This window comes from Canis aureus, chromosome 10 (genome assembly GCF_053574225.1).
Source record: "Canis aureus isolate CA01 chromosome 10, VMU_Caureus_v.1.0, whole genome shotgun sequence".
Lineage (NCBI taxonomy): Eukaryota > Metazoa > Chordata > Mammalia > Carnivora > Canidae > Canis > Canis aureus.
Window position 1 is genome coordinate 61,917,508 of NC_135620.1, and position 20,592 is coordinate 61,938,099.

Consider the following 20,592-nt stretch of genomic DNA (forward strand, 5'->3'; position numbering starts at 1 on the left):
TCACAATTATTAGGTTTTTGTGAAGTTATAACAAACTAAAATGCCCCAATTCTTCTGAACAGTCCTATTTTCTACATTTGATCATTAAATAATAGTTTGGAAGACAATTTGTATTTTCCCATGAAGTTTTAAAATTTTTCCTTAGAGGTAGAAAGGAATTACTTTGAGATTTTAAAATTTATTCTGAGGCTCTTATACTATTCAATCAATTTAACTGTGTCTGCTCATATCTTGAGTATTTTCTTCCTCCTGTAGTTGTGATTTGCAGTGGAATTTATTGGTGTGATTAGCTAAAGCATCCAAATTTCAAGTGTTCTTTCAAAAAAGATAAATTATGAAATATAGTATTAAATGTAAGTAATTTGCTATTTCTTTGTAGGATACTATATGTAAAAATATAATTAAGGAGAAAATTTTGTTTGTAATCCATATGCCCCTAGCTAGAATTAAGGAAATCAAGCTGTTCCTTCTATTAGTAATAACTCTAAAATAATTTGGGTTGAGGAAAAAATAACAGCAAGAATTATACTTATATAGTATTTACCAACATTGGAATGCATAGTCAATTTTTTAAAATTCTGATAAATAGAACACTAAATGACTTTCAAGGCTAGACTATGAAAAGCTTCTGCCTGGCTTTCTCTTTCTCTCAGGACATGAAGTCTTGCAGCTCTGAGCTGCCATGTAAGAGCCAAGCTAGCCAGGCCACCATGTCAGAGAGACTCTGAGGGAGACTACATAGAGACAGAACAAGATGCCCAAGAAGCCCCCATTGCGAGGTGTGGCACTGACATAAAGGCCCGACATAACCATCTCCTTGTCCAAAAATAGGCATTATCTAAGATGAGACAGTATATGCCAATGTTTATTGTATCCATTGATTTGCTATCTATTTCTGCTGATTGACTTGATCAAAATATATTCAGTAATGACCTGAGACCGATCTCTGCAAAACTTGAAGTGGGTGGTTAAAAGAAAAAAAAAAAAAAAACAACTGAAGACTTGCACAGCATTGGACATATATTTATTTTGCTTCAAAAAATAAAAATAAAACAATTCAATGAACAGAACAAAAACTTTCTGAGGCTTTGTAACTTTTGCTTACAACATAGCCCTCCACTTTTTTGGAAGAGAAGAAAACGTGACATATGGAGGAGGTATAAATCCAGTGGAAATAATAATGTTTAGTTGTAGAGCTCTTTCTTTCCTAGGTATTATTTTATTAAAACTTCACAGCAGTTATCTATAGAATTAAACATAAGTTTTATTTCCACTCTAGAAATGAAGAAACTGAGGTTTCAGAGAGGCAAAGAGCATCTCTGTTCAAGAACCACTCCCTCTACAACCACCCAAAGTCAACTCTTTCATGAGTTGGTCATGAAACATAGGACCGTGTTCCTCCTTCATAGGGTAATAGCATTTACAACTTGCACTTATTTGTGTGATTAGTTACATATTAAACTTGTCTTCTCCACAAGATTGTACATTTCATTGGAACACGGACTGTGTTTGTTGTAACCATTGTAATCTAACCATTGTAATCTTCAGCACTTCCCACGTGTCTAGTTTATTATTAGTATTCAATAACATTTTATGAATGAATTGACAAAGCCATGCTCTCCAGCATTGATGAAATAATATCCAAAAACACCAAACTTTTGAAGTGACTCTGAGCTTCTAAATCTCTAGCTTTTCAAGTGTTTTAAAAAGACTTTATGTCAAGGATATTTATGGTGAAAAATCATGCACTCTCACAAGATATATTTTTAACTTTTTAAAATATGTAAATTAAATTAATTAACACATAGTGTATTTTAGTTTCAGAGGTAGAGGTCAGTGATTCATCAATCTTATATAATACCCAGTGCTCATTATATCTCATGCCCTCCTTAATGTCCATCACCCAGTTACCCCATCCCCCTACCCCTCTCCCCTCCACCAAGCCTATTTGTTTCCTATGATTAAGAGTCTCTTATGGTTGTCTCCTCCTTCTCTGATTTCATCTTGCTTTATTTTTCCCTCCCTTCTCCTATGATCTTCTGTTTTGTTTCTTCAATTCCACATATCAGTGAGATCATATGATAATTATCTTTCTCTGATTGACTTATTTCACTTAGAATAATACCCTCTAGTTCCATCTGCATAATTGCAAATGGCAAGATTTCTTTTTTCAATGGCTGAGTCATATTTATATATATATATATATATATATATACCACATCTTCTTTATCTATTCATCTGTCGATGGACATTTGGGTTCTTGCCACAGTTTGGCTATTGTGGAATTGCCGCTATAAACATTGGGATGCAGGTGGACCTTCGGATCACTACACTTGTATCTTTGGGGTAAATACCTAGTAGTGAAATTGCTGGGCCATAGGGTAGCTCTATTTTCAACTTTTTGAGGAACCTCCATACTGTTTTCCAGAGTGGCTGCAACAGCTTGCATTTCCACCAACAGTTTAAGAGGGTTCTCCTTTCTCTGCATCCTTGCCAACATCTGTTGTTTTCTTTCCTTTTCTGCTTTTTTTTAAAGATTTATTTATTTATTCATGAGAGAGAGAGAGAGAGAGAGAGGCAGAGACACAGGCAGAGGGAGAAGCAGGCTCCATGCAGGGAGCCCAATGTGGGACTCAATCCCGGGACTACAGGATCACACCCTGGGCCAAAGGTGGGCGCCAAACCACTGAGCCACCCAGGGATCCCCCATCTGTCGTTTTCTGACTTGTTAATTTTAGCCACTCTGACCAGTTTTCACAAGATATTTAAAATGCTCTTCTGCTCAGCCACAATTCAGATTTTTAAACTCAGTCATCAGAGGGAAATAATCACTAACAAATCATAAAAGTAGAGGTTTGCTTCAAAGGAAGTTTTTTCATTTATTCATGTATTCAATTATTTATATATTTTTTTCCAACAAGCATTTTATAGTGTCTCCTATGTGTTTAAAACCACATTAGGTGCTATAGGGAATGGGAAATTAAATATAATATACAATCCCTATCTCAGGATCCTTATAATTGATTTTAAGAGACTAGAAAATCATTTGTCAACTTTTGAAATGGAAGATTATTAACAAATAACTAAGTTTCAAAAGTATTGTGCAGGGAATTCATCCTAGTAGACATTTATTGGAGACTGAAGTTGTTTAGATGTATTTTCATCGAAAAGGCCAAAGCGAAACAGAACAAATTATGGACTGATTGTGGAAACTGCAAGTATGGCTGGAACAACTAAAGGGTGTGTGGCAATATAGTTGGGAGAGGGAATGAGGTGATAGCGATGAAGTGGTAGACAAAGTCCAGATCATGAAGGGCTTTATGTTCTCTTAATCCCAAAATCTGTTGGAAACCATGGCATACTTTTCCTGTTACCAAGCCATCCTGGAAATAATGCAGGTGATAGAAAGGGATACGGCAGCAATGGCTTATACAAGGCAAAGAGATAAGCTATGAGTATTCTAGATAATATAGATATGAAACATCAGAATATGGAAGCTACAATTTTTGGTTATTGAGTGAATACCATGAGGTGGAAGGGGTTAAGTAAGATGTGGAAATAGAGTATTATTAGGCCTAGGATTCTTGTTTCAGAGAATGGGAAGAAGATGGCACTATTTATAGAGAAAGAAAAAAGAACTACCAAGCATAGCAAATTTATGGTTAATCCAAGATTATTTGACTACAACAGAACTTTCAATATATTGACCCTCCCACTTTTTGCATTATTCATTCACCCAATCCATGTCCTCACTTTCTTTTTATCCAGCTCAGACTCCATGCTTAGCATTAAAATAATCCTCTTGCATATACTCACATTTCCTTTCTTTCCTCCACTCTCTCTGAAGAGTTTACATGGTAAAACCCCTTCTCCTACTAGTCACAACCTTCTACCTATTTCTTCCTCTGTACTTGAGCAGCTAAATGTACTGGGGAGAAAAAGCATAGTCATGTTTATTTGTCACACTATTTGGTTTAAAGCCTACAGCACCTGGTCTTCCCAGGCAGTTTCCCATCCTAGTACTAACCAGGCCAGATCCTGCTTAGGTTCCAAGGTCAGACAAGATTGGGCACATTCAAGGTGGTATGGCCATAGACCATTTGTCACACTATAAACTCAAAACCACAAATGCATAGCAGATTTTTACCATTGCTGGACAACCCTACAATATATCCCTAATTTATGTACTCTCTTTCTCTCCCATTTCACATTTTTCCCTCCTCTCCACTCGAAATGTCAAAGCCCTATCTCCTTCTCACTTTTAGCTGATGCCCTTCCTTCTCACTTCATTGATAACCAAAACTACATAGAGTCAAATTCACCTTGAAAATTTCTTGGAGGGGCACCTGGGTGGCTCAGTGGTTGAGTGTCTGCCTTTGGCTTCCATCATGATCCTGGAGTTCTGGGATCAAGTCCTGCATCAGGCTTCCTGTAGGGAGCCTGCTTCTCCCTATGCCTATGTCTCTGCCTCTGTCTCTGTGTCTCTGATGAATAAATAAAATTTTTTTTTAAAAGACAATTTCTTGGAAATTCCCACATTGGAGATGGACACATCCTCACTTAGGAAGTCTAATACAACCAGTTTTTGCTCTGTCATTGAAACTTTCCCTAGGTTAGTACCAGCTAAAGTATATAGACTACATTCATAGTCCTTATTTTCCCAACGTCTTTAGACATTATAATCATACTTTCTACAGCTAGATGCTCACACTATGAGAGCTGTATGAGAAGTGACATCAGCTAGGGAGGGCACATATTCACCTCTCTCATCTTATTCTCATTCTGGGGCATAGGCTCACTGAATGAAATGGAAGGAAAATGTTTAGCTTTTTCTATAGCTTTTTAATCTCTCATTTTTTTGGAGAGTGGGAGCTGATGAGTGTGAAATGTTAACTCACATTTTATTCACAGATGTATGATGTGACCTCGCTGAAAAACAGGATGCATTTTCTGCTTCTCGTTAAGTGGAGTCATCTATTTAAAATGCTGAGCACGGTGCCTGGCATATAGTGAACAATAAGTGTAAGCTATTAGTAGTAGTGTTAATATTCAAGAGTTTATGTTACAGCTAAATGGAGAGGACATATGAATATAAAGATAAATGGTGGCATACAAGAAATACTAAGTAACTGTTATAGGTGTTTCAGAGCAGAGAGAGATCACCATCAGATAAATCCTCAATGATTAGATTTAAAATGTTATATATAAAAATGCATGAGATTATAACAAGAAGAAAGCTACCAGCTGTGAACCAACAGTTCAGATCAGAAACAGGACAACACTGGAGATAATTTCCAGACCATTTCCAGGAAAAATAAGCCACAAAATCAAAGTTTATACACAAAGTTACACACATATGCTTTATGGGTTTCAAGAAATTAACTGAAACTGTCTTCATTAACTGTCTCATTTAGTGCTCATGGAACTTAGTTGGTGGAAGGGAAGGTACTCCTGTCCTCATTTTACTAATGAAGAAACTGTCCCTTGGAGGTCTATAACTTGCCTTCCTTCTACTCGGTAGCAGAGCCTGCACAAGAGCTGCATTGGGTTCTCTGACTCTAAATCCAGCACCTTATCCATCTCATTCTTCTTGTTCCGCCTGCAACCATAATTCAAAGAGAAGAGCATGTGCTCTGATAATAAGTGCCAGGTTTAATATATTGCTTAAAGTATTTCAGTGTGTTGGCAAAGTCCATTTAAAAAGAACAAGAAAATCCTTAAAAGTTGTGCAACCATCAATACTGTTATTCCATTAACTAGACATGCTGGTATCATCTTAATTTAAATATTTGTAAGCAGAAAAGAGATGCTCATTTTTATTCACAATGCCTTTCCTACCCCATCTGGCACAAGCAATTTCCTTTTGTGTGCCTTTAAACTGTGTTATAAAGAAATTAATTTTACCCTGAGGGCTTTCACTGTGAATCTCACAACTTTCATTCTGGTTATTTCTCAGTTTCATCATCAGTAACAAATTGTTCTTGTGGGGGGAATTGTGCCTGTCAATTTTTCTTGTTTAGCCCATCAAATTTTTCATTAGGTGTCGCCACTAACAAATGCCTTTGTTTTCTTTCCAAAGTTGTTGGCAGCTATTATAATTATTTTATCAGAAAAACACAATTTATATTGGTATATATTTATTAATTGGAAAATTACCTTTCAAATTAGTTTATAATGAGAGTGATTATGTTTACTATCACTTAGACATGTGGTAAATAAAAGAGTCAATTCAAATAAAGGATGTGATTAATAATTAAAAATACAAATGTCAGCATTGTAGTTGTTTCACTGTCCTTCCTATGCAGTTTGTCTTAATGATTTCGGTAGGTGATTAGAAAAATTTGCTGATGCCTAACCTCAGCTTCCTAAAGGTCAGTGGCCTTTGGGAGATGAAAGACAGAAGATAGAAAAATGCTATTACTTTTCTTTTTTTTTTTTTTTTTAATTTATGATAGTCACAGAGAGCGAGAGAGAGAGAGAGAGAGGCACAGACACAGGCAGAGGGAGAAGCAGGCTCCATGCACCGGGAGCCCAACGTGGGATTTGATCCCGGGTCTCCAGGATCGCGCCCTGGGCCAAAGGCAGGCGCCAAACCACTGCACCACCCAGGGATCCCCTGCTATTACTTTTCTAAAAATATTTATTTATTTTATTGGAGAGAGAGAGAGAGAGAAAGTGCATGTTCAGTGAAGAGTCCTCAGCAGACCTGCCCATGACCCTGGAATCATGACCTGAGCTAAAACCAAGAGTCAGACGCTTAACCAATTGTACCACCCAGGCTCCTCTTTTATAGTAATAAATCCTATGACTTTTATTAATTCTTTCTCTCTTTTTTAAAGATTTTATTTATGTATGCACAAGAGACACAAACAGAGAGGCAGACATAGGCAGAGGGAGAGGCAGGCTCCCTGCGGGGAGCCCAATCCAGGAACTTGATCCCAGGACCCCGAGATCATGACCTGAGCCAAAGGCAGATGCTCAACTGCTGAGCCACCCAGGTGCCCCTATTATTTCTTTCTTTCTTGATTCACTTCTCTAAGTTGGACTTGGCTTTGTCGGCAGGACCATAAAGATAGACATGGTGTAACTCCTGGCTTCAAAGAGGTCAGGTCTAAAAATGTCACAATGTCAACAGCTATCAATCAATCACCCAACATTTTCTTTCTTTTTTTTTAATAATAAATTTATTTTTTGTTGGTGTTCAATTTGCCAGCATACAGAATAACACCCAGTGCTCATCCTGTCAAGTGCCCCCCTCAGTGCCCGTCACCCATTCACCCCCACCTCCCGCCCTCCTCCTCTTCCACCACCCCTAGTTCGTTTCCCAGAGTTAGGAGTCTTTATGTTCTGTCTCCCTTTCTGATATTTCCCACACATTTCTTCTCCCTTCCCTTCTATTCCCTTTCACTATTATTTATATTCCCCAAATGAATGAGACCATATAATGTTTGTCCTTCTCCGATTGACTTACTTCACAGCATAATACCCTCCAGTTCCATCCATGTTGAAGCAAATGGTGGGTATTTGTCATTTCTAATGGCTGAGGAATATTCCATTGTATACATAAACCACATTTTCTTTATCCACTCATCTTTCGATGGACACCGAGGCTCCTTCCACAGTTTGGCTATTGTGGACATTGCTGCTAGAAACATCGGGGTGCAGGTGTCCCGGCGTTTCACTGCATCTGTATCTTTGGGGTAAATCCCCAACAGTGCAATTGCTGGGTCGTAGGGCAGGTCTATTTTTAACTGTTTGAGGAACCTCCACACAGTTTTCCAGAGTGGCTGCACCATTTCACATTCCCACCAACAGTGTAAGAGGGTTCCCTTTTCTCCGCATCCTCTCCAACATTTGTGGGTTCCTGCCTTGCTAATTTTCCCCATTCTCACTGGTGTGAGGTGGTATCTCATTGTGGTTTTGATTTGTATTTCCCTGATGGCAAGTGATGCAGAGCATTTTCTCATATGCATGTTGGCCATGTCTATGTCTTCCTCTGTGAGATTTCTCTTCATGTCTTTTGCCCATTTCATGATCGGATTGTTTGTTTCTTTGGTGTTGAGTTTAATAAGTTCTTTATAGATCTTGGAAACTAGCCCTTTATCTGATATGTCATTTGCAAATAAATATCTTCTCCCATTCTGTAGGTTGTCTTTTAGTTTTGTTGACTGCGTCCTTTGCTGTACAAAAGCTTCTTATCTTGATGAAGTCCCAATAGTTCATTTTTGCTTTTGTTTCTTTTGCCTTCGTGGATGTATCTTGCAAGAATATACTGTGGCCGAGTTCAAAAAGGGTGTTGCCTGTGTTCTCCTCTAGGATTTTGATGGAATCTTGTCTCACATTTAGATCTTTCATCCATTTTGAGTTCATCTTTGTGTATGGTGAAAGAGAGTGGTCTAGTTTCATTCTTCTGCATGTGGATGTCCAATTTTCCCAGCACCATTTATTGAAGAGACTGTCTTTCTTCCAGTGGATAGTCTTTCCTCCTTTATCGAATATTAGTTGACCATAAAGTTCAGGGTTCACTTCTGGGTTCTCTATTCTGTTCCATTGATCTATGTGTCTGTTTTTGTGCCAGTACCACACTGTCTTGATGACCACAGCTTTGTAGTACAACCTGAAATCTGGCATTGTGATGCCCCCAGATATGGTTTTCTTTTTTAAAATCCCCCTGGCTATTCGGGGTCTTTTCTGATTCCACACAAATCTTAAAATAATTTGTTCTAACTCTCTGAAGAAAGTCCATGGTATTTTGACAGGGATTGCATTAAACGTGTAAATTGCCCTGGGTAACATTGACATTTTCACAATATTAATTCTGCCAATCCATGAGCATGGAATATTTTTCCATCTCTTTGTGTCTTCCTCAATTACTTTCAGAAGTGTTCTATAGTTTTTAGGGTATAGATCCTTTACATCTTTGGTGAGGTTTATTCCTAGGTATCTTATGCTTTTGGGTGCAATTGTAAATGGGATTGACTCCTTAATTTCTCTTTCTTCAGTCTCATTGTTAGTGTATAGAAATGCCACTGACTTCTGGGCATTGATTTTGTATCCTGCCACGCTACCGAATTGCTGTATGAGTTCTAGCAATCTTGGGGTGGAGGCTTTTGGGTTTTCTATGTAGAGTATCATGTCATCGGCGAAGATGGAGAGTTTGACTTCTTCTTTGCCAATTTGAATGCCTTTAATGTCTTTTTGTTATCTGATTGCTGAGGCTAGGACTTCCAGTACTATGTTGAATAGCAGTGGTGAGAGTGGACATCCCTGTCTTGTTCCTGATCTTAGGAGAAAGGCTCCCAGTGCTTCCCCATTGAGAATCACCCAACATTTTCTACATAATGGGCAGAAGTCCAGGTTTTTTCACAAGGTACATAAATACTTTGTCATTTAAATCTCAGATTAATCTTAGAAGTAAAACACACTGTGAGGAATATGAAATTTGCAGAACTTACCTCCTAAAGGTTATGGACGTGGGCAGTGGCAGGACTCAGGCTGTGAACCTCAGTCTCTCCATGTCTCTGTGTCTGTGTCTGTCTCTCTCTCCTTCTTGAACTACCATGAGTAGTGGTGGAGCCACCAGGCTATACAAAAACAGACAAGTCTCTGCCTTACTTTTCTTGGCTCCTGCTCCTCAGAAAGACCTGACCCCAAATGCATTGAGCTCACCATTTTCCTAACACGCACTGTCATTAGAATATCCTGGAAGCAATGCTTGTGTCCACAGCATCCCTCTCCACAAATCACCAGGTATCGCTGAGGCTTTTGGTCAGAACTTCCAGATGTCACCATGGTCTCTGTCTAAGCCATGACCAATCAAATTCGCACTGTCGTATCACATCCCATCGTAACTTCAGATAAACAGATATTTCGAATTATGTGACAGGAACTGAACTAGGAGATAGAGATAAATGAAATGTTAACATGTGATATCTGCCCTCAGAAATTCTAAGGGAGGACACACTATAAACTCATTTTGATGAGGATGAAGAGCACAGTCGAAATTTATTCAGAGATAAACAGCCAAAAAAAAACCATTATTTTTTTGCATTAGAAATGTCCAGCCCTCCCCACTTTGGGGAGACACCCTCTTGGAGATCCCTGGGTGGCTCAGCGGTTTAGCACCGCCTTCAGCCCAGGGCGTGACCTTGGAGCCCCGGGATCGAGTCCACATCAGGCTCCCTGCATGGAGCTTGCTTCTCCCTCTGCCTGTGTCTCTGCCTCTTCTCTCTCTCTCTGTGTCTCTTATAAATAAATAAAATCTTAAAAAAAAAGAAATATCCAAATCCTGAACATGGTCAGACGTACAAGAATGTTCTTCCTTGGGGGCACCTGGCTGGCTCTGTTGGTAGAGCACGAAGTTATTGATCTCAGGGTTGTGAGGTCAAGCCCCATGTTGGGTGTAAAGATTACTTAAAAAAAAATCTTAACACAAAAAAATGGTCTGCCTTGGTTGGCAATAGGCAAGAGGTGGGGGGAAGGATCTAAATGTAGAACATTTAAATATTTAAAACAATTCCTAAAAATATGTATCACAATTCAAATTAAAGAGGTGTGAAAGTGCAGACTGAGGTGGACAGATTAGATTTAAAGCCTGGTTTACTACTTCTCTTAGACTCAGTTTCCTCTGAAAAAAAACGTTAGGAATGACTTCCACATTTTTTATTGTATATCTGATGCTAGAATGAGATGATGTGTGTCCTTGCTTAGCACAGTACCTGGCACTTACTATTGAGTCAGAATATGCACATATAACATAGAATTAGTATTTAAATTTTCAGGACACATGTAAGTTACCTTCAGAGATTCTGGCTCATGTAGGATATAGGATATCAGACTGTTTTGACAATTATTTTAGACAAGTATGTCCAATATTTACATGTATGGAAGGGAATAGAACATCCAAAATAATAGTCCGTGTAATCTTATGATTGATGAAATATCAGGTAACACTGCTTTTTTTTTTTTTATCAGAGAGTTGTTATGAATGCTTTAAGCTTGAAGACCTCACGTACCCAGTATAAACCTGTATTTACACAATCCTACACCAGTACGTTCTCACCTGCCGACATGAGTGGATCACAGTTACTCCATAAATGCCTGTGGCACTACTGCATTGTGGGTTTCTCACAGCAGGGACCACGACTTCTGTCTTTGAATCTTTAGTGCCTGACATGTACCAGGTACTTAATAAGTGCCGGTTGAAAGGACACTAATAACTTTTACCCATTTAAACATTATAAATTTCATTTTTTATGATAGGTACACACATGACATAATTTCAGTTTCTAATGACAACATAATAGAATTATTGAGGAAATCACACAACTGGGGAAATGGATGTAATTGGTGTCACTTGAAATTCATGAACACCTTGATCACCAGCCTTGAATAAATATTCACTTCTAGCATGCAGTGTTACTGTTTCTCCAAGAAGCTTATTTTTCTGTTCTTTACTCAGATTGTTCCTTTTTGCTACTTTGTACACCGCCCAGCACCACTTTATTATGCTGACCTGGTCTCATAGCTCCCAGATAGAACAGAAGCTATGACATGGGAAGCACCCCCTCTTCCTATCAGTACGTCAGCAACCCAAGGGCCTGACCTGCCCTTACTTTTTCTACCTTTCAGATGCAATGGAGAAGCTCCCCACACCAGCTGAAGTCATTCCTTCACCCCATGCCCTGTGGCCAGTCACCTTTAGAGGATTTTGCTTCCTGATTATTCCCCCTCTCTTCTGCATTATCAGTCTCTCCTTCTGTCATGAATAATTCCTGCTAGCATGTAAAGATTGTCCATCATCACATATATTTAAACAATATTTCCTTATGTCCTCTTTACCCACTCCCCATTTTTCTGCTCACTTTCAGAGCCAACTTCTTCAAGAGTCGTCAACCCAAACTGTCTATGCTGCTTCTCCCAGCAGCTCACTCTTCAGTTCCCTACTGTTTAGCCTCTGCCCCCACCATTTCTCTAAAATTATTCTTGTCAAGGTTTCCAGTGACCCTCATGCTTTCCTCTCTCACTGGATCTCCAACCACGGGACCGACTATTCCCTCACAAATTACTCTTCTTTCATAAAATCTGCAGTATTACTTCGCTCTAACTTATTTTGTCCACCCTCTGCATCCTCTTCAGTGTCCTTGGTCTTCCTCCAGTCTACAACCTTCTTTTCTCTCTTCTATCTTTCACTGGGTGATCTCATTCATTCCTATGACTTTAAATATCATGTATGTGCCAACCCCTCCAGTGTAATATCTGTGGCCCAAACCTTTCCTCTTCCCGAACCCCATTAAACTGAAGGCATTTAACATATAAATGATAAAATACAAGTTTTTCCTTTTAACAGATATTTTTCTCTATATTTTTTCTATTTCAGTAGATAGCATGACCACCTACCCAAGTGCCCAAGCCATAAATCGTAATATCATTTTTAATGCCACCTTTGCTTTATCTTTTACATTCTGGTTACCAACAGATAATTTATATACCTTGAAAATTTATCCCTTCTTTTCCTTCTTTCTTGCTACTATCTGGCACCATGTCACCATCATCTTCCTTCCACCCGAGCAACTAAAACAATTCTCCCACAGGGACACTACACTTTCCTATTTTCCCCCCAATTCTCAATGTATTTGTTACACATTGGACAGTAATATTTTGTAAAGACCCAATCAGATTGTGAGACTCCTCTGCTTAGAACACTTCTACATAATTCCATATTATTTATAATGAATATAAATTGCTTTTGATAGCCTGCAAGGAACACTGTGATCTTTTATACCTCTCCAGCTCACCTCTGGCCATTTCCAGCCTTACCCCCTATACTTGTAACACATAGGCCTTTTCTCAATTCATGAAACCACTAAGGTCATTCCTGCTATAGGGCCTTTCTCTCCCTGGAATGTTCTCCTTTTGGTCCTTTAGGTAGTTAAATACTTCACATTCTCAATACTGCTTCCTCATAAAGAAACTTTAGGTATCAACTGCCCATCTTACTAAGTAGCATTACTCACTTCCCCATTATTCATCATAAAAACACCCTTCAACGCAACTTTTTCATCATATTCATTGGTCAAATTCAGCAGTTGATTTCCAAGTCGCCAATCTAGTGACCATTTCTTAATATTCTTCGTGCTCATTCTATTAGCAGCATTTGGAAGCTTGTTAGTCCCTCTTCCTTTAAAAATCTTATGTACCTTTCAGGTGGGCAGTGGTATACTAGAGCTTGCTTTGCAAGATACAGCTGTTAATTTTTTGGAATTTTGTAAGCCGGTTGCTGAATAATGATACATAGCATAAAGTTGGTTATGGTAGAAGTACTTATACCACAGAAATTGGCAAGCATTAAAAATTAGGGCTCTTAATTTTAGAAGGCCGTTTGTTAAACATTTATCATCACACTATTGACTCTGGAACATTGCTCTTTTAGATCTTCTCCTGCCTTGCAAAAACGTATTCCTGATCTTTGAACATTGGTGTGCCCCAGAGCTATGAGTTCATGGACCTCTTTTCTTATTCATCTATATTCATTTTCCAAGGGATCCCATGATTTTAAATATCATCTACTTGATGACTCCAAAGTTTTTATCTCAAGCCCTAACTTTTCTGCTGCACCTCATATTCCATCTATCCAACAACCTTACTAACATCCTCCTCCAGTGTAAGCACCTCAAACTTAATATTCTGAAACCAAATATTTGGTTTACCAACTCTCTTTCATGTATGCCCCTCCAAAAGTCTTCCCCATGTCTCTGGCCAAAACCTTAGAGCTTTTCTATATTATTATTATTATCTTGCTTCAACACCCCATACCTAACCCATCAGCAAATCTTTTATGACTCCATCTTCAAAATACATTCTGGATCTGACCACTTCTCACCATCTCCTCTGCTACTTTCTGACTTTAAAGTTCTATAATTTCTTATCAAAAATTTTATAATTGCTTTATAACTAGTATCCCTACCTCCTGCTTGCCTGACAATAATCTATTCTCCACTCATCAGTATTAAAAATCCTCATGGGGCACTAAGGGGATGAGCACTGGGTGTGAACTTCAATAAAAACAAATTAAAAAATAAATAAAACAAAAACAAAAATCCTCATGACTTTCTGCCTCAATCAGTGCAAAATTCAAAGTGATCACCAGGACCCATAAGGCCCTATGAACCTGGCCTCTGGCTGGCTGGCTGACCTTGTTACTTTCCACTGGCTTCCTCATTCTCTAGGCTCCAGACACACTGGTCCTTCTGATATTCCTGCAAGTTCAAGAACACTTCAATAAAAACCTTTACACCTGCTGTCCTCTCAGACTAGAATATTCATTGCCTGGATATCTGCAGGGCTCATTTCCTTCAGCTCTTTACTCAGATGTCACTTTATTGGAAAAGACTTGCATGACCACCCCCAATACTTTTATTTTTCTTTTATAATCTTTATCAAAATATGTCATAATACCACATTTATGTGTTTATCATGATTCCCTCCATTAGAATATAAGCTCCAAGAGGTCAAAGATTTGATCTGTTTTGTTTATTGCTAATTCCTCAACTTTTAGAGCTGTCCCTGACACTTGCTAATTATTTACGGAGTAAATGATGAATTAAATTTTTTTGCTTACTTGTTTATTTTTGTGGAGTTCTATGTTTTGGCTCCATGAAAGTCCACCAAAAAATTGTATTTCTAATTATCACAGAAGCTGTTGATAACCCTAATATACTTCCTTATACTTTCACCTAATTTCCCCAATAGAACTAAATTCAACATGTCAAAACCGAACGTCACATTCTACCTATCAAAACAAGTCTTTCTGGCCTTACCGTTTCCATTAGAACAATATATTCTCTCAGTAATGCAAATTTAAATATTTAAAGCCTTTCATCTTTTATTCTACTCCCTTACTGTTATGAACAGATGCCAAATTTTAAATTATTACTTCTGTAAGAACTCTTTGCGTCTTTCTTTCCATGCCTGTTGCCACTATACTAGTTTAGACTTTTTTAAAATCTGTTTTAGTCATCTTCTAACTAGTCTCTTGGTCTTTACCTGTAAATGTTTTTTTTGTTTTTAATCATATTATATACTGATAAGTCACTCTAAGTCATAGCTCTCACACCCAAATCTTTAAACGTCTAAAATGATCTATTTTAGCTGCAGTGACCATATAATTGTCCAAACAGGAACACTTTTGAGAGTGAATTAATGTATTATTAATTACATTGGGATAGCAGGTATGGACCAGAACTCAACAGGCAGACCAGGATATATGATCACCATAACTTCCACAGGGACTGTTGGTTGCCTACTCAGCAATCATCATGCCTTTCTTCTTCTTCTGGAAGAAAAACTGCATCTACTCCATCAACATGAATCAGTGATATAAATTGAATCATCTTAGCCAGCATGAACATCCCATTCCTTTTATCAGTAATTGCTTTAGGAAAGAGCATGTGATCTAATTTCAGCCTGTGAAATGTGAGAGGTAACTGCTTCAGGGAAAGTGATTTCTGAAAGACGCTTCTATACACCTATAAAGACAGTTCTTATCCTTCTGTTGGCTGATGTCTTGTCTGCATTTTGTTCCCAGAACCACAGTGGGCAACTTGTGATCTTGGGTGGCTGGCAGTGGACAAAGCTGACATCTTTGCTTCAGCAAAAGAGAAAGATGAAAAAAACTGTGGGTCTTTGATTATATCATTGAGATACTGAATCAACCAAACCTGAGGTATGTCTCCAGAAGCAGGGTAGTCTTCTACTGTGTGAGATAATACATTTTCCTTATTGTTTAAATGGGTTAAGACAGAATTTTCAGTTACTTACATTCCCATTTACAAATTCCCATTTAAATGGGTTAAGACAGAATTTTCAGTTACTTACATTCCCATTTACAAATTCCCATTACATTCCCATATGCAAATCTCTGTCTCTCTCATCTTCATGACCCTTCGCCTTGTGGCCTCTCTCCCCTCTCTCACTCCTGCTTACTACAACCTATTTCAATACATTTCACTTTTGAGCCAAACTGAAAGACTACGATCTTTTTTTGAAAATATTTTTTTTATTTCCCATGACCACACCTTCGTATAGGCTGGCCCACATTTCAGAAGTGCCCTTTGCTCCATTTCTGCATGCTAAAATCCTTAGGACCAATTCATCTCAGAAAATATCTCCTCATGAAGGTTTCCTGGTTGCTGGAATAGTCTTATCCTTCTCTTTTGAACCTATGTTGCAATGAGTTTATATATCTTTTATCACTCAAATTTGACCCCATCCTATAGTATCTCATACCACTCTAAATCTTCACCCTATACTTTCTCTCCTCTGTAAACTTTCATAAAACATTTGGCACAGGATTTTGCATGTGCAGGAAATATTTCTTAAGTTGAAATTATGAAAATATTTCACTATCTGTAGTTATTACTGAGTTAGTAACATTTTCTTGTAATTTACAAGGCACCACTCTTAAAATAGTTGGATCTCTGTCCTCAAATCACTATCTAAAAATATAGAATAGGGGAAAAATTAGTATCTAATGATTAATAAATTTTTGATAGGCAAACCCTTGCTACAAGTAATGTAGTATTTCTTTTTCACACACCTGCCCTAGGTAACTAGTTGGTCAAAGCGATTATTTTATTGACGGTATATTTCTACAATATATGTCAGATACTTTAAAGAGATAAATGGAACCTTGCCATACATGATGACAACTTCTTTATTGAATTGAAAGGAACAAGAGAAAAATACAGAAACATGTATCAGTTTATGGTTCTACGTCTCCCTCAGATAAAATACCTCTGATTTAGTCGTTAATGTTTTAAAGAGACTTGAAATTCTGTTATATCTGTTTCAATTTATTTATTTATTTATTTATTTATTTATTTATTTATTTATTTATAATTAATGCATTATGTTTAGCATTACATACGCTTAGGTCAAAAATCAGCCTTACAAGACACCGATTCCTTTATTTTAAAATATTGAATTTGGCAAGAGAGAGAAAGGCAAAGGGCAGGAAAGGACTATACTGAATGAGTATCTAGGCACTAAGTTAGGACCTTTGTGTACATTTTCTTTTTTATCCTCTGAATAGTGCCCAGTCCCATGAGCCTAGGTGTTTTTATCTCTAGTTTACTAATGAAAAATTTGAGGCACAGAATAGTGCACAGAAATACAGTTGTTAAAAAATGGATCTGAAATTTGAATGAATGCAAGTCATTGATTAACTAAACCCAGGTCAACTTTACCAAATATATAGGCAACTTAATATTTTAGATTAAAGGTCAAAAGCTCTGTTTAGCAGTATAGAATTTTTAGGATATAAATTGAGGAACTCACAAGTTAGTAATAGATGCAAATGTTCATAAATAATATAATATAAAGAAAAAAACCAATAAGACCATAGGACTTCAAAATCAAAATGCTACGGTGTCTGAATTTAGATTCCCCTGAAGTATTTGGGTTGGAAAGGTTATTTATAAGCCGAGTGCAGAAAGCACATGTGAAAGAATGCAGAGAGGGAGACAGAAAAGGGCAAGATATCTATAAATGGTGCATTAATAAACAGACACTATGAGCAACTGATGCTTAATCCCAATGGGAGCCTCTGAGGAGGTGTGGAATGCACTTCAAAATTACTCGACTAGCAGATAGGGAAGCTGGAGTCTTTACCCACTCACTCTCTTCTCTCCTTGTTTGAGGATAATCCCTGAGGGATGTTAAGTCCCCAGCACTTCTGGGCTTCCTTGCACTCTAAGCACTGGAATGCCCTAAGGCAGAGAGTCAGTGAGGCAAGCACTTGAGGCATGGAGCTGTCAGACTGCATATATGCAGGAGCATAGGATCTGTCTGCTACTCAGAGGGATTTGGGGAGAGCAACAATACGAGCCACATGTGGGAATGTAAAGGAAGGAATGTTTATGGAATATTGAGGAACTCAGGGAGACATTACAAAGGAGGTGACTTCTGAACAGGGCATTGAAGGACGGTTAGAATTTAACTCCACTAGATGTGGTGAGGAAGAGAAGCAGGAAGTACCATTGAGTTTTGTTCAATTTCAGTCTACCCTGACCACCCAGTTTAAAGTTGCATTCCATCCTTCCCGGCCATTCCTTACCACAGTCCTGACTGCCCCCCTTACTTGATCTACCTGTATTCCACAGCAATCATGAACACACTACATAAATTATTAATTTGTTGGGCAGCCCAGGTGGCTCAGCGGTTTAGCGTGGCCTTCAGCCCAGGGCTTATCCTGGAGACCCGGGATCAAGTCCTGCATCGGGCTCCCTGCATGGAGCCTGCTTCTCCCTCTGCCTCTGTCTCTCTCTTTCTCTCTCTGTCTCTCATGAATAAATAAATAAAATATTTTTAAAAAATTATCCATTTGTTGTGTTTATTGTTTTTTTTTAAACTTTTTTTTTTTAATTTTTATTTATGATAGTCACAGAGAGAGAGGCAGAGACACAGGCAGAGGGGGAAGCAGGCTCCATGCACCGGGAGCCCGATGTGGGATTTGATCCCTGGTCTCCAGGATCGCGCCCTGGGCCAAAGGCAGGCGCTAAACCGCTGCGCCACCCAGGGATCCCCCTGTTGTGTTTATTGTTTACTGTCCATACTACTCATCTTCACTAGCATATATGTTCCAGGAAGGCAGGAATGTTTGTCTAGTTTGTTCACTAATGTATCTTAAGGGCTCAGGACAGTGCCCAGCGCTTCAGTTGTTTAATAAGCATTTGGTGAATGAAAGAATGAACCTTACCATACAGCTCTTGAACTACTGGATGGCAATCTCTAACTTTAATGAAGATGGAGATTCTGAAAAGAGAAGGAAAGAAACATCAGAAAAAAATTAATGTGTTTAGCGTGGGACCCACTCGAATCCAATGAGAGATCCCAGTCATGTTTCACTACCCTGAGGAAGAGAAAGGGCAGGAATCAATGCTTGCTTACCATTCTGTCTCTTCTGTTTGACTTGATATTCAGCATCATACATCTGGTACATTTTCAAGGATCTTGTTCCTCAGGAAATTAGCTATATTTATAGTATTAATATACTCTGGCAGGCACAATAATCTCACATTTTTCTGGCATCATCTATCCTCAAGGGCCTCGAGGCTTCTGTGCTGGAAAGTTATTTCTCTTACAGTTTTGCATTTACTTCTTTCAACTGAGAGCATCTGTTACAGGAGTTGATTCTATTTGGCAGCTCCCACTCACTCAATAGTGCCCTTAGTATCACTACTAAACTCAAGAGTCTGCTTTCCCTGGGAACTCACGCTTCTGCCCCAATATGTCACAGAATTCTCCTCTGACACTAGATGGAATTATGAGGTACAAAAGCTTTAGAAGTGGACACTGTCCTTTGTGTGTCGTGGGCAGTCTTACAAGCAAGATATCCGCTAGCTAGAACTGATACATATGCTAGTTCTTGGATGATCAAACAGACATAGGTTCAGCGACAGCCCATGTCCACTTCTGACATCAAGTTTATACCTGCGTCACCCTGGCAAAATGAAATGCACTTATGCAGATCACCGTAATTCAGAAACTTTCGTAATTACGTTGCTGTTTACCTTTGTGCTGATGATGAAGAAATGGTTTGTTAAGCAAATTAATAGAGGAAAACCATTGTGAACAGAATGCTTGAAGTTTATAACTAATTCAAAGAAGAAATTACTTTCAGGCAACCTCAAGTTTTTTAGAAGCATCGTTTCCATGTAAATACCTGGGATAATAGGCTAATTACAATAGTTTTTATTTATTCATTGAAACTATTTCCCCAAAACAGTCTCTTAAACTATATGTTCACATTCTATCATCTAGTTTCCTTAAAAGTAAAACAAGTGGTTTTTTAAAAATATTCAATAATTTAGATTTGTCACTAACTATGCTACTACCCAATTAATGAGGTTTGCCAACAGCAGATTCACTGGTGATGAAGCAACACCATCAGATAAAAATGTCAAAAGCTCAATGGTAAATCTCAACATCAAGCAATTCCAGGTTTTATAGAGTTGTTTGAAAAGAAAAAGCACCTAGTGGGTTTTATTTAAACCAGCTGCTACAGAGCCCCCTTGCAGACTACAGCACAGCAGGGGAGCCATAGCCTTGTAAAGCAATTCTTTGATGGAACCCTGTGCCTTTAGCGGGTGAAGGAGCAAACACATAAAAAGTTACCACCCTGTGATGACTTGCTGCAAGGGCTTTCTTGTCTGACCACTGATGTTTCCATTGCCTGTTTCACTCTGCAAACTCTGACATCTTTTTATCTTAATAATTACAAGTACTAAGTGGCATCTCTTATGGATATTATGTGGCTGGGTTCCTCCCTCCAATTATGGTTCTGCCTCTGCTTCAGCCAGAAGTCCTCCCTATCTATCTACTTCACATGGAACTGTTCGAAAAAGAATTGGAAAAACATGTCTTTAGTGTTTTTCCTAGTAATCAGTGTGATGATTTTAGTTTTTGTGTTTGGCTCTTTGATGTGATTGTATGTAACATTACCCTTTAGGATAGAGATCCAGTGAATGAGTTTTTCTACAAATAGTCATTCATACCAATTTTTCTTTCTTCACAAAATTTTTATTCTAAAAG

At 38.2% G+C, this 20,592-nt stretch overlaps 1 long non-coding RNA gene and 1 pseudogene across 1 annotated transcript in view; both read right to left on the bottom strand.

Moving 5' to 3' along the window:
- The window catches only part of LOC144321768 (uncharacterized), a 28,273-nt gene extending 9,011 nt beyond the window's left edge, over positions 1 to 19,262 (bottom strand). Inside the window, exons 1-4 of the long non-coding RNA XR_013387296.1 lie at positions 18,949 to 19,262; positions 18,758 to 18,813; positions 9,670 to 9,894; positions 9,456 to 9,584 (exon numbers count right to left, since the gene is read on the bottom strand). This is a non-coding gene — a long non-coding RNA (uncharacterized LOC144321768). The remainder of the gene's footprint in view (positions 1 to 9,455; positions 9,585 to 9,669; positions 9,895 to 18,757; positions 18,814 to 18,948) is intronic.
- On the bottom strand, positions 3,979 to 4,097 carry LOC144322825 (5S ribosomal RNA; annotated as a pseudogene).
- Positions 19,263 to 20,592: the final 1,330 nt, after the last annotated feature.